Raw genomic sequence first — 15,355 nt, 5'->3', positions numbered from 1 at the left:
TTAGCAAATTGTTTAAAACGATAAAATTAAAACTTTTTCCGTTCTCTGGGAACAGAGGGCTCTGCCTAAAATTGACTCTATAAAAGCGAAAATAAGTCTTGAAACGGAACGATTTTGTAACATTTTTATACGTGGTAAGAAATTAGACTGAAAAAATTAAATGATAAAGTGAAATTAATACAAGCAAATTTTGGTCCTATGGCTCTAAAGTTTATTTGCTGTCCTACATAACATACTGTAAAGTAGGAATCCCCGCCGTAAGTGTCACGCACCCGGTCAGAAGTTTTAAAAATTAGACTGGTACGGTACTGTACATATTAGAAAAGTGAGAACTGGAATCACAACAGAGAAAGTGTATTTATTGATAGTTCACATTTAATTGCATGCCAAATTTTACCAAATCCAGTTTTAAAATCTTTGAGCTGTAACAATAATAGAAGACCCTTTCTACGGATGCATTAGTGCCGAGAAGACAAAATATATTCAATAATTATACGATAGTTCATACGATTCAAATTACTGGCGTGAAAGTGTTTGAACAATTCCATCCAACGATGGGAATGTTTCAACTTTCGGTTGAAAACATTCCCAGTGTTCCATTTTGTCACTTTTTGCCGTGTAATGTTAGAAATAAGTGAATAGTCATCAAATACTTCTGATCTTGTTACAGTTAATAAATCCCTTTTCAATCAATACATCCATTGCACTTCGAATTTCTTCCCACGTAGATATTTTGGTTAAATTCGTCCATTCAAATATTTTTAATTTTTCAGGTCCACTGCTTCAAATATCCTATGCTTATTTTATAGAACTCGACAGCTGTCGTTTTCATATATTCTTTGTCAACAGCACTGCAACCATTTTCTTGCAATTTTGGTATTAAATTACAGAGTGGAAAAGAAACAGAGCACTTTGTTTCAAGGCCAAATTGTCTTTAAGGTGATTTATTTCCTTAGTGACTTCAATTACAGAAATAGTCTGACCCTCGATCTTTAACGCAGCTTGAAACGTTGCTGAATGTGCATGCATAAAAAAGTCATAATTCAGAGTTATGGTTTTCATAAAAGGTTCTCAATATGTTTGGACGTATCGATACTCAAAAAGTAGTCTTTTAATGGCTTTTACAGTTTCAAAACTCAATAGTAAGCATAAGCGCAAGCCACTTAGTTTTACTACAACCTAGCAATTTGAGATACTCTTTGTTAACTTTATTACAAAATTCTGTCAGAGCTTCCACGCGAACACTATAGATATAAAAATTGAATATATTTTCATAATATATTCAAAGTAGACAATCTGCGGCAGTTTTAATCGCGTTGTGAATTATGTGAGCTCCACACCCCATTCCTATCAATGTTCTTCCGAGAGAAAAATTTAGTTTTGCATAAACATTGTTGATGCTTGGTCTTTTCAATTCGCAAAATTGCAGTTACTATTATCTCCACAAAATTCCACGATTTTCGAAGTCAAATTATTTTTTGTCAATACTTTCATTAGATAATTGACGACAACGTCTGATGTTTCGTCGGGTTGGTTTTGAAATTCTAAAAGTTTGACTTGTGTGCCTTCGTATAGTAAAAATGTGAACTAAAACGGAATATTTTCTTGGGCCCATGATTTGAAGCATCAGTTAATATAGTGACACAGTTGCATTCGCCGAGGCGATCTTTTAATTTACCTATTACTATTGGCGCTAACACATTTACAACAATAGCTTCTGTTTTCGTACGAACACATTAATTTCTGTTCAGAACAGAAATTAAATGTGCTCGTTTGAATTAACTTAGAAGCATAATCGTTTGAACGAAAACTGTACTTCTCTTGCACCGTATGATAAACCCAAGCGCCTTCTGTCGCAGCAACTTCCAGATCTTTCGAAGTTGGTGAATCCGTTTTCTTAAAAAATTAAGCATCGAAGGACTCAAAGCAGCAGCAAGATCGAAATTTTTATGTTTTCTGATTTTAAATGTTGGTTAATATCGCTGGCATCTCCCCATGGACTATGCTAAATTCTGTACGACACTTTTCACATCTGACGTTCAATGGAGTAGGCCTACTTTGCTTTATAAATGGGTACTTAGTTTGATAAATTGAAATTGACCACAATAACAAATGTCAATTAAAAAAATAATAATCAATCGTCAAGAAAGATGTGCGAGCCGTCTACTCGCGTACTCGCAACCAAGGAGCGAGCAAGCTACCAAGCTTCTGACCGACTAATATATGTGTGAGACATATTGCCATGCCGTTATCGCCGCACTACAGTCGGATTTTTTATTTTTCGAAATTCTTACCGTGGGTTTTTCTCTTTCTGGAAATGGGCATTTCGGCGTCCCGAAGCTGTGCTTGGGGACAACAGGATAGGCTACTTTGGGATATGTCAAGTCTAGTTCCTTATCACCCGGCCGTCCCATTGTGGGCCTGGCCAAACCCATGTTGGGCTTAGGCCCTCTTATACCCACAGGACGAAAAGAGTAAAAAAAAAGGCCTGCTTTCGAACTTAATCCTTCCACAGCACTCCTAGTAGCGCAAAAGTAGCTCTAGACAGAAAATTTAGAGCAGTGCTGAGTATTGCAGAATTCTTGCTAAGTCTACTTGTGCTGACATGCTGAACTCATTTCAAACTACTAGACACCTTCCACTGCTAGAATTCTAGCATGGCTAACGGAAACGACAACTAAACATACGGCTCAGAATAGCATTTTTACGGCTGATTAAACGCCAATCACGTGATTCCGATAGTAACTGGTTTTTATCGTATTCATTAGCTTAATTATTAAACTCAGAATAGGTTCCCATTACCGAAACCTGGGGAAAAGTATCTATACGCTATCGGTATTGACAGTATCGGGACGTCCCTACTTAGTCACAATAGCAATCGAGCTTATATAACGTATACGTCGTCGTCATATAAAAGTCTAATAATACGAATCAGAATTATTTTTCAGAGTTATTTATAACATTAAAGTATCCTCAAAAAACGATTTTATTAAAATACAGTGGTGCCTCGTATAACGTACTGTACGCCTCGAATAACGGACGCTGCGAACAACGGACTTTCTGTTTGGCCGTTACGTGACTCGAGCAACGGACTGGCTGCAAACAACGGACTTTTCGGCATAATTGGTGACTGCTCCATGGGTGCGTTCTTTAATAGCGGTCGCTCTGCGTCTCCGCTACTACGGGAGTGCGCTGCTGTTTGTAGGCATTTAGGAACGACGGTGAAAGAAAGAAAGATGGCGGCGCCCGCACTATCGATAGTATCGTGATGGAGGAATCTATGATTCTAAAATATGTGCTTTTAAAGGCAAAAGAAGGGTCCCAATTGTAAAATTTAATCATAAAATGGATTATTTGCTGAAAGAGCATTCAAAATAGCCTCGAAAAAAAATTCGTAAAGACACTTACATCACCGCGTGCGCTAACTCACGCTTTCACAATTTCTAAATTTTCATTCATAAAACCACATAATGGACCCGGAAACGAAACTATCTGAGCCATGCGGCGTGCACTCCCACCTGAATTTAGGAACGCGTTCCGCAGGAATTTTTAAACGGATGTCGCTCGCTCAGAGTTACGCGGAGGAATAAAAGAACGCACCCCATGTTCATTTTTTTATGATACAGTACGGTTATTTTATGCTGCGGAACGAATTAGATGTTTTAACATGTATTTCTATGGGAAAATGCGTTTCGTATAACGGACGTTTCACTTAACGGACGTGCACCTGGAACGGATTAAGTACGTTATATGAGGCACCACTGTAATAATGTAACGTAAATTTTAGTTGCATACAGTAATAATATTGGAACTTTATTAAATTTTCGAGCCGTTAACATTTTTAATATATTTTCTAATTTCGTTAAAATGTTCTAGAATAAAGATTCGGACGATCCGACCTTCCTTTTTAGGCTACATGATCGCCCAGAAAATAATTCCTTTAAAACATAGAAATAATCCAATTAAAAATATAAAAATTTGTAAAAATTGGAATTGGTGACCTTACGACGCCTTTGAATTCATCCTTGACTTCCAGTCGGGAGTTCTGGATCCTTATATCCACGTGAAAAGTTGCGCTGTTTAATGTAGATTATCCTGATCCCTCTGGCGGCGATTTCTTTTAAAACTATTTAATTTTAGCTTTTTCGCTGGATGAGAAATTTTTTATATAAATAAAAAAGACGTAGTCGTTTCCAAAACTTGGTCAATCACCGTTTATTTCGTTAAAATGTTCTAGAATAAAGATTCGGACGATCCGACCTTCCTTTTTAGGCTACATGATCAGCCTAAAAAGGAAGGTCGGATCGTCCGAATCTTTATTCTAGAACATTTTAACGAAATAAACGGTGATTGACCAAGTTTTGGAAACGACTACGTCTTTTTTATTTATATAAAAAATTTCTCATCCAGCGAAAAAGCTAAAATTAAATAGTTTTAAAAGAAATCGCCGCCAGAGGGATCAGGATAATCTACATTAAACAGCGCAACTTTTCACGTGGATATAAGGATCCAGAACTCCCGACTGGAAGTCAAGGATGAATTCAAAGGCGTCGTAAGGTCACCAATTCCAATTTTTACATATTTTCTAATGTGTATGAGGGCTGACCATCGGGCAAGCTGACAACCTGGACAACCCGGCCGGATGGCCGAGCGGTCAAGGTGGCAGCCTACCGCTCTGGGGGACCCGGGATCGAATCCGAACGGGTCAAATAAACCCCAGGAATTTTTCGGGGGGTGGTCCGTTCGGATATGTCGGGCCCCGTCCCTCACCACCCGGTCGCCCCATTGTGGGCCTGGCCGAACCCATAATGGGCTTTCTAAAAGAGGCCCTCTTAGTGCCCACAGGGCGGAGAGTTATAAAAAAAAAAAAAGAAAGAAACCTGGACAACCCGCCACTGGCGAGACCACACTACAAAAACAATCCGCGTACCAAAGATAATACCTCCAACGACCCTCTCGAATAATAGGTTAGTGGCATTACATAATTCTATTACTAGTATCATGTACGTTTTTGACGGAATGACATTTTAGTGTGCCGTGTTGAGTCATTGGTGTGCCGCAAGTAGAAAAAGGTCGCGGAACACTGGTATAGAGTATATAAAGATGGAAAGGAAATCATCAACGTTCAATTATAAAATTCCTTCACAATTAAGAATGCAGGTCCCAGTTTTATCCGAATTGTCCGTCATACCTTTCTAAACCCAGCATAGCGCGACGGCCGGATGGATGGCCGAGTGGTCAAGGTGGCAGCCTATCGCTCTGGTGGACCCGGGATGGTCCGACCGGCTATGTCGACCCCCGTCCCTCACCACCAGGCCGGCCCATTGTGGCCTGGCCGAACCCATAACGGGCTTGCTAAAAGAGCCTTCTTAGTGCTCACAGGGCGGAAAGTGTTTTAAAACAAACCAGCAAAGCACTTTCGAAACTTTCAATTATCTTTATTACAGTTTATAAACTATTTAACCAATCCATAACCTAAAATATACTTTGCTGTATTTTTTCTACAGTACTGTATAAATAATAGAGGTTGCGGCCGTCGTATTCAGCCCAAAACGTGAACGGCGGACCGTCGAGCGCCGCCATCTGGCAATTCTATACGGTCGATAAGGGGCCGTCCATAAATTACGTAAGGGCGATTTCGGCCATTCTAGACCCCCACCCACCCCTGTGTAAGAAACCGTAATATTTTCTTTGATCCCACCTCCCCTTTCCTATTTTACGTAATATTTAGGCAGGATTTAAAAAAAAAAGATTTTAACAAAAAAATTTTTTTATGAAACCCTAAAAATCTTAGGTCCAAAATATATAATTATTAATTAGTTAATTAATATGTACTATTATTTACAAAAGACTTTATGTGAACAAATTTAAAAATATAAAAATTTAATAAATTCGAACTGAACAATTTATTTTAAGAACTTTATTTTTTAATTATCAACAATCTTTTCGTTATTATTATCCTTAATCAACGTCATAATATTCATTTTTATATTAATTTTAATTTTCATAAAAGGACGCAAAAAACTTTGACAGATCGACTAGCTACTACACGTGTAAACGGAATCGTAATGCAAAACAAAACAAGAGAGAGAAACCACCACACTGTCTTTCTCCCGTGATAAAAAATGTGTAGAGCGTGAGTTTGCTAGCATTATTATTCTATCACGTCACTCGAGATGGTATTGGTACAACGAGCGTTTTGAATAGAAACCGCCAAATTGAAGCCAAATTCAAAACTCCATCACTCAACGAGATCAAAAAATAAAAATAAGAATATTACGTAAGCCGAGATCTATTACCCCCTTAACCCTAAGTAAGAAATCGTAAGAAATCCTTGACCCCACCCACCCCAAAATACTTTACGTAATTTATGGACGGCCCCCTTTTTTTAACTCTTTCCGCCCTGTGGGCACTAAGAGGGCCTCTTTTAGTATGCCCATTATGGGTTCGGCCAGGCCCACAATGGGGCGACCGGGTGGTGAGGGACGGGGCCCGACATATCCGAACGGACCACCCCCGAAAAATTCCTGGGGATTTTTCGACCCGTTCGGATTCGATCCCGGGTCCCCCAGAGCGGTAGGCTGCCACCTTGACCGCTCGGCCATCCGGCCGCTGGACGGCCCCTAATGGCGTTCGCTACGTCTAGAATGGCAAGTAAACGATCGGCTTAAACTTCCTTATTTTTTTGTTTTGGAGGTTAAAATTATGACCTATTTTATTAAAATAATGATTATTTAAGCATTTACGAATAATATTGTAAAGAAACAGATGATTTTAATCCAGAAATTATTTAATTATTCAATTTTTTAGCAAGTGATGCGAAGTGCCTATAGAATTTACATATATTTGCCTTTATAATAGCTTACCTTAAGGTAGGTTTGTTATTCCACAGCATATTCTGCCATCAACAGCGAAATACGTTTGTAAATTTTTAAAAAATTAATTTTCCGAACTGCTTTCGAATTTACATAAGCTACTACTTCCCTCGACAAAAGTATGAGGTAGTCCTATCGTCCGATCGTACGGTAGGAGATACCGCGCTAATTAAAAATAATTATTTAGTGTTATTAAACATCCTATAAATACTTTGAAATAGTTTAATTTGTTTATTTACCTTTGCTGGTAACCCTCGATGTTAAATGTATCCGTCATTTTTTTAACAAATTTCCCCTGAGTGGATGCGCGACGTTCACTGAGTCACATGATGATGTGAACGTGCGCTGCAACGATTTTTTCTTAGAGTTAAAACTTAAACCGTGTACTTCTGCTTATCCTGTACAAGTAACGTTTGTACTTGCGCCGCAACCTCTCTATTATAACCAAATATTTTTTTATTACAGCGGTTTTTGGGACAGTTAGAAGAGCTGGATGTCAAAAAAACAGTCTGCTTCCTGAATCAATAAATCAGTCATTTTTATTAGAATCGAGAATGTTGCAGAGTTATTTTCGTCGATTGTTTTTGAACGGATTATCGACGAAAACCGAGGTATCACTATCGGTGTACAGTGTACACCCATGCACCAAGCATCAGTCTGCATTTCTTTAGCTTCTGTTGTCCTATCCTAAAACCCTCCAGTTATAGGGAAAAACTGAATGGTTTTAGGCTAAAACTTTTTCCGGCGAACCTTATGGCACGATAAGTAATAGCATCAGAACACAGGGTAATTTTACTCTAGATTTTCCCTAAATATAAGACTACCCGAAACATAACTCTGAGAAGTTTGAAATTACTCTAGAAAAGGGTAATTACCCTAGAAACGGTAGCACTGGTCAAGAATGAACGTAATACAAACTCTGCAAGTGTTTGCAATGCGCCCGTTGACAAGTTACAACCTATCCTTCGTATTGTGGTTGCATCAGCTAACGTTCCGAACGCGTTATGGCTTTTCTTAATCACCACAACGCGTCGTGGTCAAATATGAAAGCCACGACACGAATTTCGCGTCGTGGCCGTTTTGTATTAGCCACAACGCGTTTTGGTCGTATTTTTCGCTCAATGAGCGATTTCGGTCTTTGAGCCTAACATATATATAATATCAATATAATTCTTAATATTAATATCAGCATAATTCTTAATAGCGGACCATTCGGACAACATAAACTCGATAATATACACTAACTATATATATAGTTAGTGTATATTATCGAGTTTATATATATATATTTATTTATTTTATTGGCTTTACATCGTTGGAATGATCCGCTATTAAGAATTATGCTGTACTGAAATTTGTCGCAGAAAAAATTATATGCCAAATCCAGAACTGCTGTCAAGTGCATACAGAATGAAACCTTTTGTAAAGGACGCTTCTAAATAACGGACACCTTTAATTAATTAATGAGCATTTTAAACTACGTCGCAAAACTTTACGGGGACGAAATTAAAAAGTTTTCGACGGTTTATGAGCTGAACTTACTTTTTATAGCTAAAGTAATATATATTTTAAACGTTTCTACAGTATAAAAATATCAGTTTAATGAAGATTTTTTTAAAAATTACACACGTATTCTATTACATTTAGATTATTTTACGTAAATTTCATTGAAATTAACACAAATTATAGTTTATTGTTTAATTAGCAATTATAGCTAGTGGTAAAAATTGGACTTTTACATGGTCGCGACATCTGCTGGATACCGGAGTAAGCTCAATCACTTCGCCAACGTCCTTGATTGGAGAGTGGTATTAACTGTATACGCTTGTAGCCTAGCAGCTCTCGCCCAACCAGAAGACGAAGAGGTGGTTTATTAATTTCGTTGATTTGTTTTCACATGTGCTGACAAGGAGAATTTGCATATCAGAAAACGTGTACTTTGCAAAGATAAGTTAATACTGGAAGAACTGAAACGAAGTATGTAAAAAACTAAATAAATAGTTAAAAGGAGAATATGCAAACGAAGAAAGGCATTGTGTTTGTTTACATTTATAAGTTATTAAATGAGCAAATGAATTACTGAATTTCATTGAATTTTAAAATTTAGTAGTTTTATATTGTTGTAATATTGTAATTACTTTTCTCGTAGTAAAACTTCACAGAAAATCTTAAGAGATTGTTATTATACATCTGATGTTTCAAAGAATTTTACAAACGAAATTTTACATTTTCAAGAATATTACAAATATTAAGTAAGATCATGTGTAAAATTACATAATTTATTTATATATATTAGTATATATAAGATGTTAATATATATTAGTAGATGTAAAACAATGAATTTTTAATGATGTATATAATATCAACAAAAAATTTATCATTTATAAAAGTATATATATTTTTGGTATTTTTATTTTGAAATTATATACAGTAGAATGAATGACAAGTGTCAGTTGAGTTTAAGTATACAGACTGATTATAAAGTCCTTATGCATGTTAGAGATTATCTGTATATTTTCTAACTTCTCTGAAGGATTTTAATTTTTACTCATATTTTTCTTGACATCATATAATAAACAATTGAAGATCAATAATAATAAATAAAATAGTGGTGTATAGCTATTTTTAGTTATGTGACTGTTATAAAATTGAAGTCAAATAAATTTTCTCAATACTATGAAATGAATTATCACATATTAAATCTGTATTTCAAGGAGACTACACCACTGGACCATTAGTATTGAGATTCTCTAATTGGGAAATGCAGGACACAATCTCCTGTAGAAATATTTTGTGGCCACTCCATAGACTTCATTCAGCTAAACACAATCCATACTTAACCAATTATCCCTTTATTGACTACCATATTTTACATGTAAAGATGCAACCTTTCTCAAAAAAAAAAAAAAAAGACTCAAAAAAATTGCCCTGGGTATTATATGTGAAATTTATTCAAGAGTTGCTACCTAGTGCAACTCTTGAATAAAAATATTATGGTTTAATTAAACATATTAATTAATTAAATAAATTTATCTTTTGCTGTAGCTAAGAAGCCTTTATATGTATTCCTGTAGTATATTTTAATTGTAAATGACTTCTTTTAAACTCCTTTTTCTCTTGATAAATAAAAGTGTGAATTCTAACTTTAATTTTTTTCACCAAAATACAGTAAACAAATTTTGGTGAAAAATGATAAAGGCACAGAATGGTTTAAATACATAAAATACTTTTTCATAAGTATTCTCTACTGAAATGGAGGTGTGTGTTATATACCATAAAATATGGTATTTTATGAATTTTTTAAAAAAATAGTAAATGTTTTTAAAATAAATATTCTGTTTAAAATAACTTTTATAGTAAAGAATTATTTTTTTAATGCTTTCTAATTTATTTATTTTTGTATACAATTGATTGTATCCAGTAAAATATCTATTTGAGTATTGCAACATTGAGATTCTATTAGAGATGCTCTTTTTTGTAATAAAAAAACATACATTTTGTAGAAAGATTTATGTTATAGAATAATTACAAAAGAAATTTTAATTTTAAAAGATTTTTTTTTAATTTCAGATGTAGGATTGTTATTTTTTTCTCAAAAGTGAAGAATACAAAATTAATCTAGATTAATTTAATACGTTTCTCTCCAATCTTTAAGAAGAATCAAAATTAGCATGGAACCAAGTGAAGATCAAGAATCTTATAAGCAAACTTAAATAAAGCTAAATTTTCTTTACTTGAAAAATGTGTATTTTGCAAATAATGTATTTTCTCAGTAGATATTAATATTTTGTACAAAAATCATTTTAAAATTTCTGATTAATTATATGCGAATTAAGTTTTATCTTTTATTTTGGATTTATATTAATTATTTTAAAATATTTTTAGATATTTTAATATAAAATAATTTTTCTCTGTAGGTAAGCCAAAAAACCCAAAGAGAAAATTTCAATGTGATGTTTGTCAAAAGCAACTATCTTCTAAACATCGCTTAAACAATCATAAGATGATTCACACTGGAGAGAAGCCATTTATGTGCTTTGTCTGCCAAAAAAATTTTAGATTTAAGATTACCTTACAAGAACACTTGAGAAAGCATTCTGGAGAAAAGTCTTTTGTCTGTGATGAATGTAAACATGCCTTTACACTCAGAAGAGATCTGGTAGCACATCTTCGCACTCATACAGGTGAAAAGCCATTTGAATGCGAATACTGTGGAGGCAGATTCACAGAAAAGACAAACTTGAATAGACACATCAGAATTCATACAGGTCAGAAACCTTTCTCTTGTGAAATTTGCAGGGAGTGTTTTCGAAGGAAAGAAGCTCTTCAGCATCATTATCTGAAACATAACAGAATGATATATAAATAATAATTGATTAAGAAACTGTAAGTATATTAATAATACTGCCTCAATTACTTAGCAATTTATTTTAATAGTTGTGTTTGTCAATGTAATCGCATATATACATATTTTTAATAAATATTAAATGAGATACTTAATTGAAATTAAATTCAGTTCAGTTTTGTGGAACATTTCAACGATAAACGTTAATTGTAAAATAAAATATTGCAAATTTTCTAATATAAAACGTTTAAGTTATTTCTAAAAAGCAATGAATAATTTTATTAAATAATACAAAAGAAAACAAAAATTTCGAGTAAGAGATTGAAAATTCAACAGGAAAATCTTGAGATTAAAAGAATTTAAGGAGGAAAGTTTACATATTCTGTAGAATAACTTTTATAATATTCTGTATAATTTTAAATATTTTGATAAAAATAATGAACAATAGTCATCTTTTAAAGCTACAATATAAACATTGAATATTAGACAAAAGACAAATTTGCCGTTCGAGAAACGAGCAGTACCAAATTTTGTTCGTAATAATTAATTCTATGACGTATTTACACTGATTGCGTTCCGTCACGTGATCCAGTGACGTTACAACCGACCGAAAATTAGAATATGCTTGTCGAGCTTAGTCTTTAGTCTTAAGGTTGACGTTGGGCGTCAGTTACTCGGACTATTGCGCCCCGTGGAGGTGAAAGATGGCGATACTACAGTATTATTTTCCTCAGTATTTATAAGTCTGCTTATAAACGGTAAAAAAAGTGATCATGCTTTGTATACGAATCTCAATGGGTGTAAAATTTAGACAATCGCTTATCTTGAAGATATTATAACGTCTGATACTATTATTGTTAGGCCGCGACTCCACTAGCCGTAAAACCTCTCGCCGTAAAAGCTTTTAATCACGTGACCTATTTGCGTTTGCGCTCGGATTGCGGTGGAGGTCCGGCTAGCGAAGCTTTTTACGGCGACAGTACTATTACGGTGTATACGTGATATATCGATATAAAGACAATAATTATATTCTACGAGTTTTCTCTATACTATAATTACAAATATAGTAAAAGTAATATCTTTACTTTCATATATTGACTTTTATTATTATATTATTAAGATAATATACAGCATTTATAAGCTTAGCTTTTTTATTATATACTCCTCTAAATTGAAGGATTTTCCTTTGACCGTTCATATCGCGTGTTTTAGGCATCCATTATTATAATCGGGATACCTCTTGTCGTAGATACATGAATACTTTCGGATGTTTTCGATAAATCTTTCCAGATCTTCTAGAGTAGCCACGAGAGAACGTACACAAAAGCTCGTTTTCCGCCATTTTCGCACCGTGTCACGATGACCTAGATTCAACTGACTTCTGATTGGTGGATGGTACCGGTTTACGGTCGTATTCACTTCGGAAGTTGAACACTGCTCAACTCGCTTTTACGTTGGTTTTACGACCTGCTCAGGCGTAAAATATCATGGTCACGTGATTAAAAGCTTTTACGGCGAGGAGTTTTACGGCCTTTTACGGCTAGTGGAGTCGCGGCCTTAAGAATTTTTTTGCGGACGGGGTCAAAATGGTAACATTTATCCAACCGATGTCTCGTAGTGTCTTGTTCTGTCGGGCAGAATCTGCAACGATCAGTATTCATCAGGTTACGTTTGTGAAGAAAGGAATTAGTAATAAGAGAATTGGTTCTGGCCCGTTGTATTAGGATGGTTGTGTATCGGTCCGTGTAATCCATGACCGGGATGTGGCGGCCGATGGTGAGCCAGTGATAGTCTGAGTGGCTAGGAAAATTATGCCAATCAGTGTCCATTTGCTTTTTGATATCGGTGTTTATGATGCTGATGTAATCCTCCGGTGTGATATAACGGGTTTTCTTGGTGTCATTAGGAAGGCTCTTAGCAAGTTTGTCCGCTTGTTCATTTATAGTTATCCCTTTGTGTGCTGGGGTCCATACGAGACGTGTCCGTAGATTACCTTTGTTGCGACTGTTGATGAGATTTATGATGGTGTAAATGATGGATGAAAACTTATCCTGGTAAGCGTTGATAGCGGTAAGGATAGTTTGAGAGTCCGTGCACACAGTAATGTTGCTGTTATTCTCAGTAGCGTGTTGCAACGCACATAGGATAGCGAAACCCTCCGCCGTGAAAATGGTGGCCTCGGGATGCAGGGTGTAGTGGGCTTTGATGCTATTGGAGTAGTCGGTGAACGCTGCCGTGACATTCGTGTCGGTTTTGGAACCGTCGGTGGCTAGGAAAGTAGAGAGGTCTTGTGCCGTTGTCCACTCGTGGAAAGTGGATTGGATAACAGGGTTTGGCAGGGAGGAGTCCTGGAATGGAAGATCGCCGATATGTATGTCGAAAACGGTGGCGTCCGGGAGACTGTATAGAGTTTTGAGCCGGGTGCTTATTGATAGGGATGTTATGCATGTTAGTCCAGTTCCGGATGTAATGGGTAATGGGACTTTTCACAAGGGTGGCGCCTTCGTTGCTGTGGATGAGATGTATAATTTTCCGAGAAAAGTTGTCCCTCGGTGCCTTCTGGAGATAGGAACTATAATGTTTTATAAGATACTTTCCGTAGCGGCATTCTATAGTAGTGGTGTTGGTCGCTCTGCGGGTAAGGATGTTGTTTGCTTCTTGACGTCACGAAGTAGCGACATCTTGTGGTAAAAAACAACTACGGCTATGGAATCGTTCTGTAATTAGCCGCCTGTATTTTATGGAACTAAATTTTATGAACTTAACTTTGGAATATAGAGAAGAAAATAAAACGTTTTTAGAAGGAATTTAAAGACAAAAGAGAAGGAAATTTTTTCTGTAAATACAACTTTTTAATACTAATAATTGAATTATAATGAAATACCATTTAATAAATAACTTCTATACTGTATTTTTGAATACGTAATTATTAATAGTAGAATGACATTACTGTAAGACCCCGCTTAACGCTGATTCAATATAACGAGCAGGATATTGGGGAGTTACTGCAAATTTCTGGTAAGAGCCTTACCAACGATGACTTCAAGAACTGGCAGAACAAGGAATTCGTGTAGAACTGGGAAATAGCGATTCTGAAGACGAAGAACCCAAAAAATTTCTCTACAGTTTTCCTTTTTCTTTTTTTTTTTTTTTTTTTTAACTCTTTCCGCCCTGTGGGCACTAAGAGGGCCTCTTTTAGTAGGCCCATTATGGGTTCGGCCAGGCCCACAATGGGGCGACCGGTGGTGAGGGACGGGGCCCGACATATCCGAACGGACCACCCCCCGAAAAATTCCTGGGGATTATTCGACCCGTTCGGATTCGATCCCGGGTCCCCCAGAGCGGTAGGCTGCCACCTTTACCGCTCGGCCATCCGGCCGTCTCTACAGTTTTCCTTAGTAAAAGGTTGGTAACGATAACCAAAATCGTTGATCAAATTGTAGCGAATGATCCAGATTTTGATAGGAGTGCCAAAGCAAAACCAGGCATTTTGGATGCGATCTGCTGCCGACATTTGCTTAAGGAAAGAAAAAAGCGACCAATGAAACTACACGACTTCATCGCAAAAAACAAGAATTTCAGAAGAGCCAGGACCTTCGTCACAAAAAATTAACTTTACATTTCTGTGCGCATATGTTTATGTGTTATTTAACATATATTATTATGCAATAATTTATATAAAAATAACTTAAAATTATAGTAAAATTGCTTATTTTTTGGTCGCGTGTTCCCCTATCCCTATTTACTTCTATGTTAAAATGGTCTCGTTTAACGCTGTTTCGCTTAGCGCTTTGTCGTCTAGGAACGCATCCCCCGCGTTAAGGTTTGCCTAAGGTCTTTAAATTAACGATATTTCAAATTGGAATGCGCAGAATAACTTCAAAATATTTTTTTTAAATTTGGAACACAAAAGTATAACGTGCTAAAGTAGCTATGACATTGCAAAATACTGTGAAATGTTACTATTTACTTTAGTGAAGAAGGATTTCACTTAAATCTACAAATGAAAACAATTATTTTTATATCTTTGAACGCAATAAGAATATTTCCAAGCCTTTCTCACACGAGGAAATACGAGTTTGGAGCTTTGGGATACGATTGGGCGTTTATGGGACCATGAAGGCGGTAGCTCAAA

The sequence above is a fragment of the Centruroides vittatus genome, unplaced genomic scaffold, assembly GCF_030686945.1.
Source record: "Centruroides vittatus isolate TY-2023 unplaced genomic scaffold, ASM3068694v2 contig_3127, whole genome shotgun sequence".
Taxonomy (NCBI): Eukaryota; Metazoa; Arthropoda; class Arachnida; order Scorpiones; family Buthidae; genus Centruroides; species Centruroides vittatus.
This window is presented reverse-complemented; position numbering follows the sequence as displayed.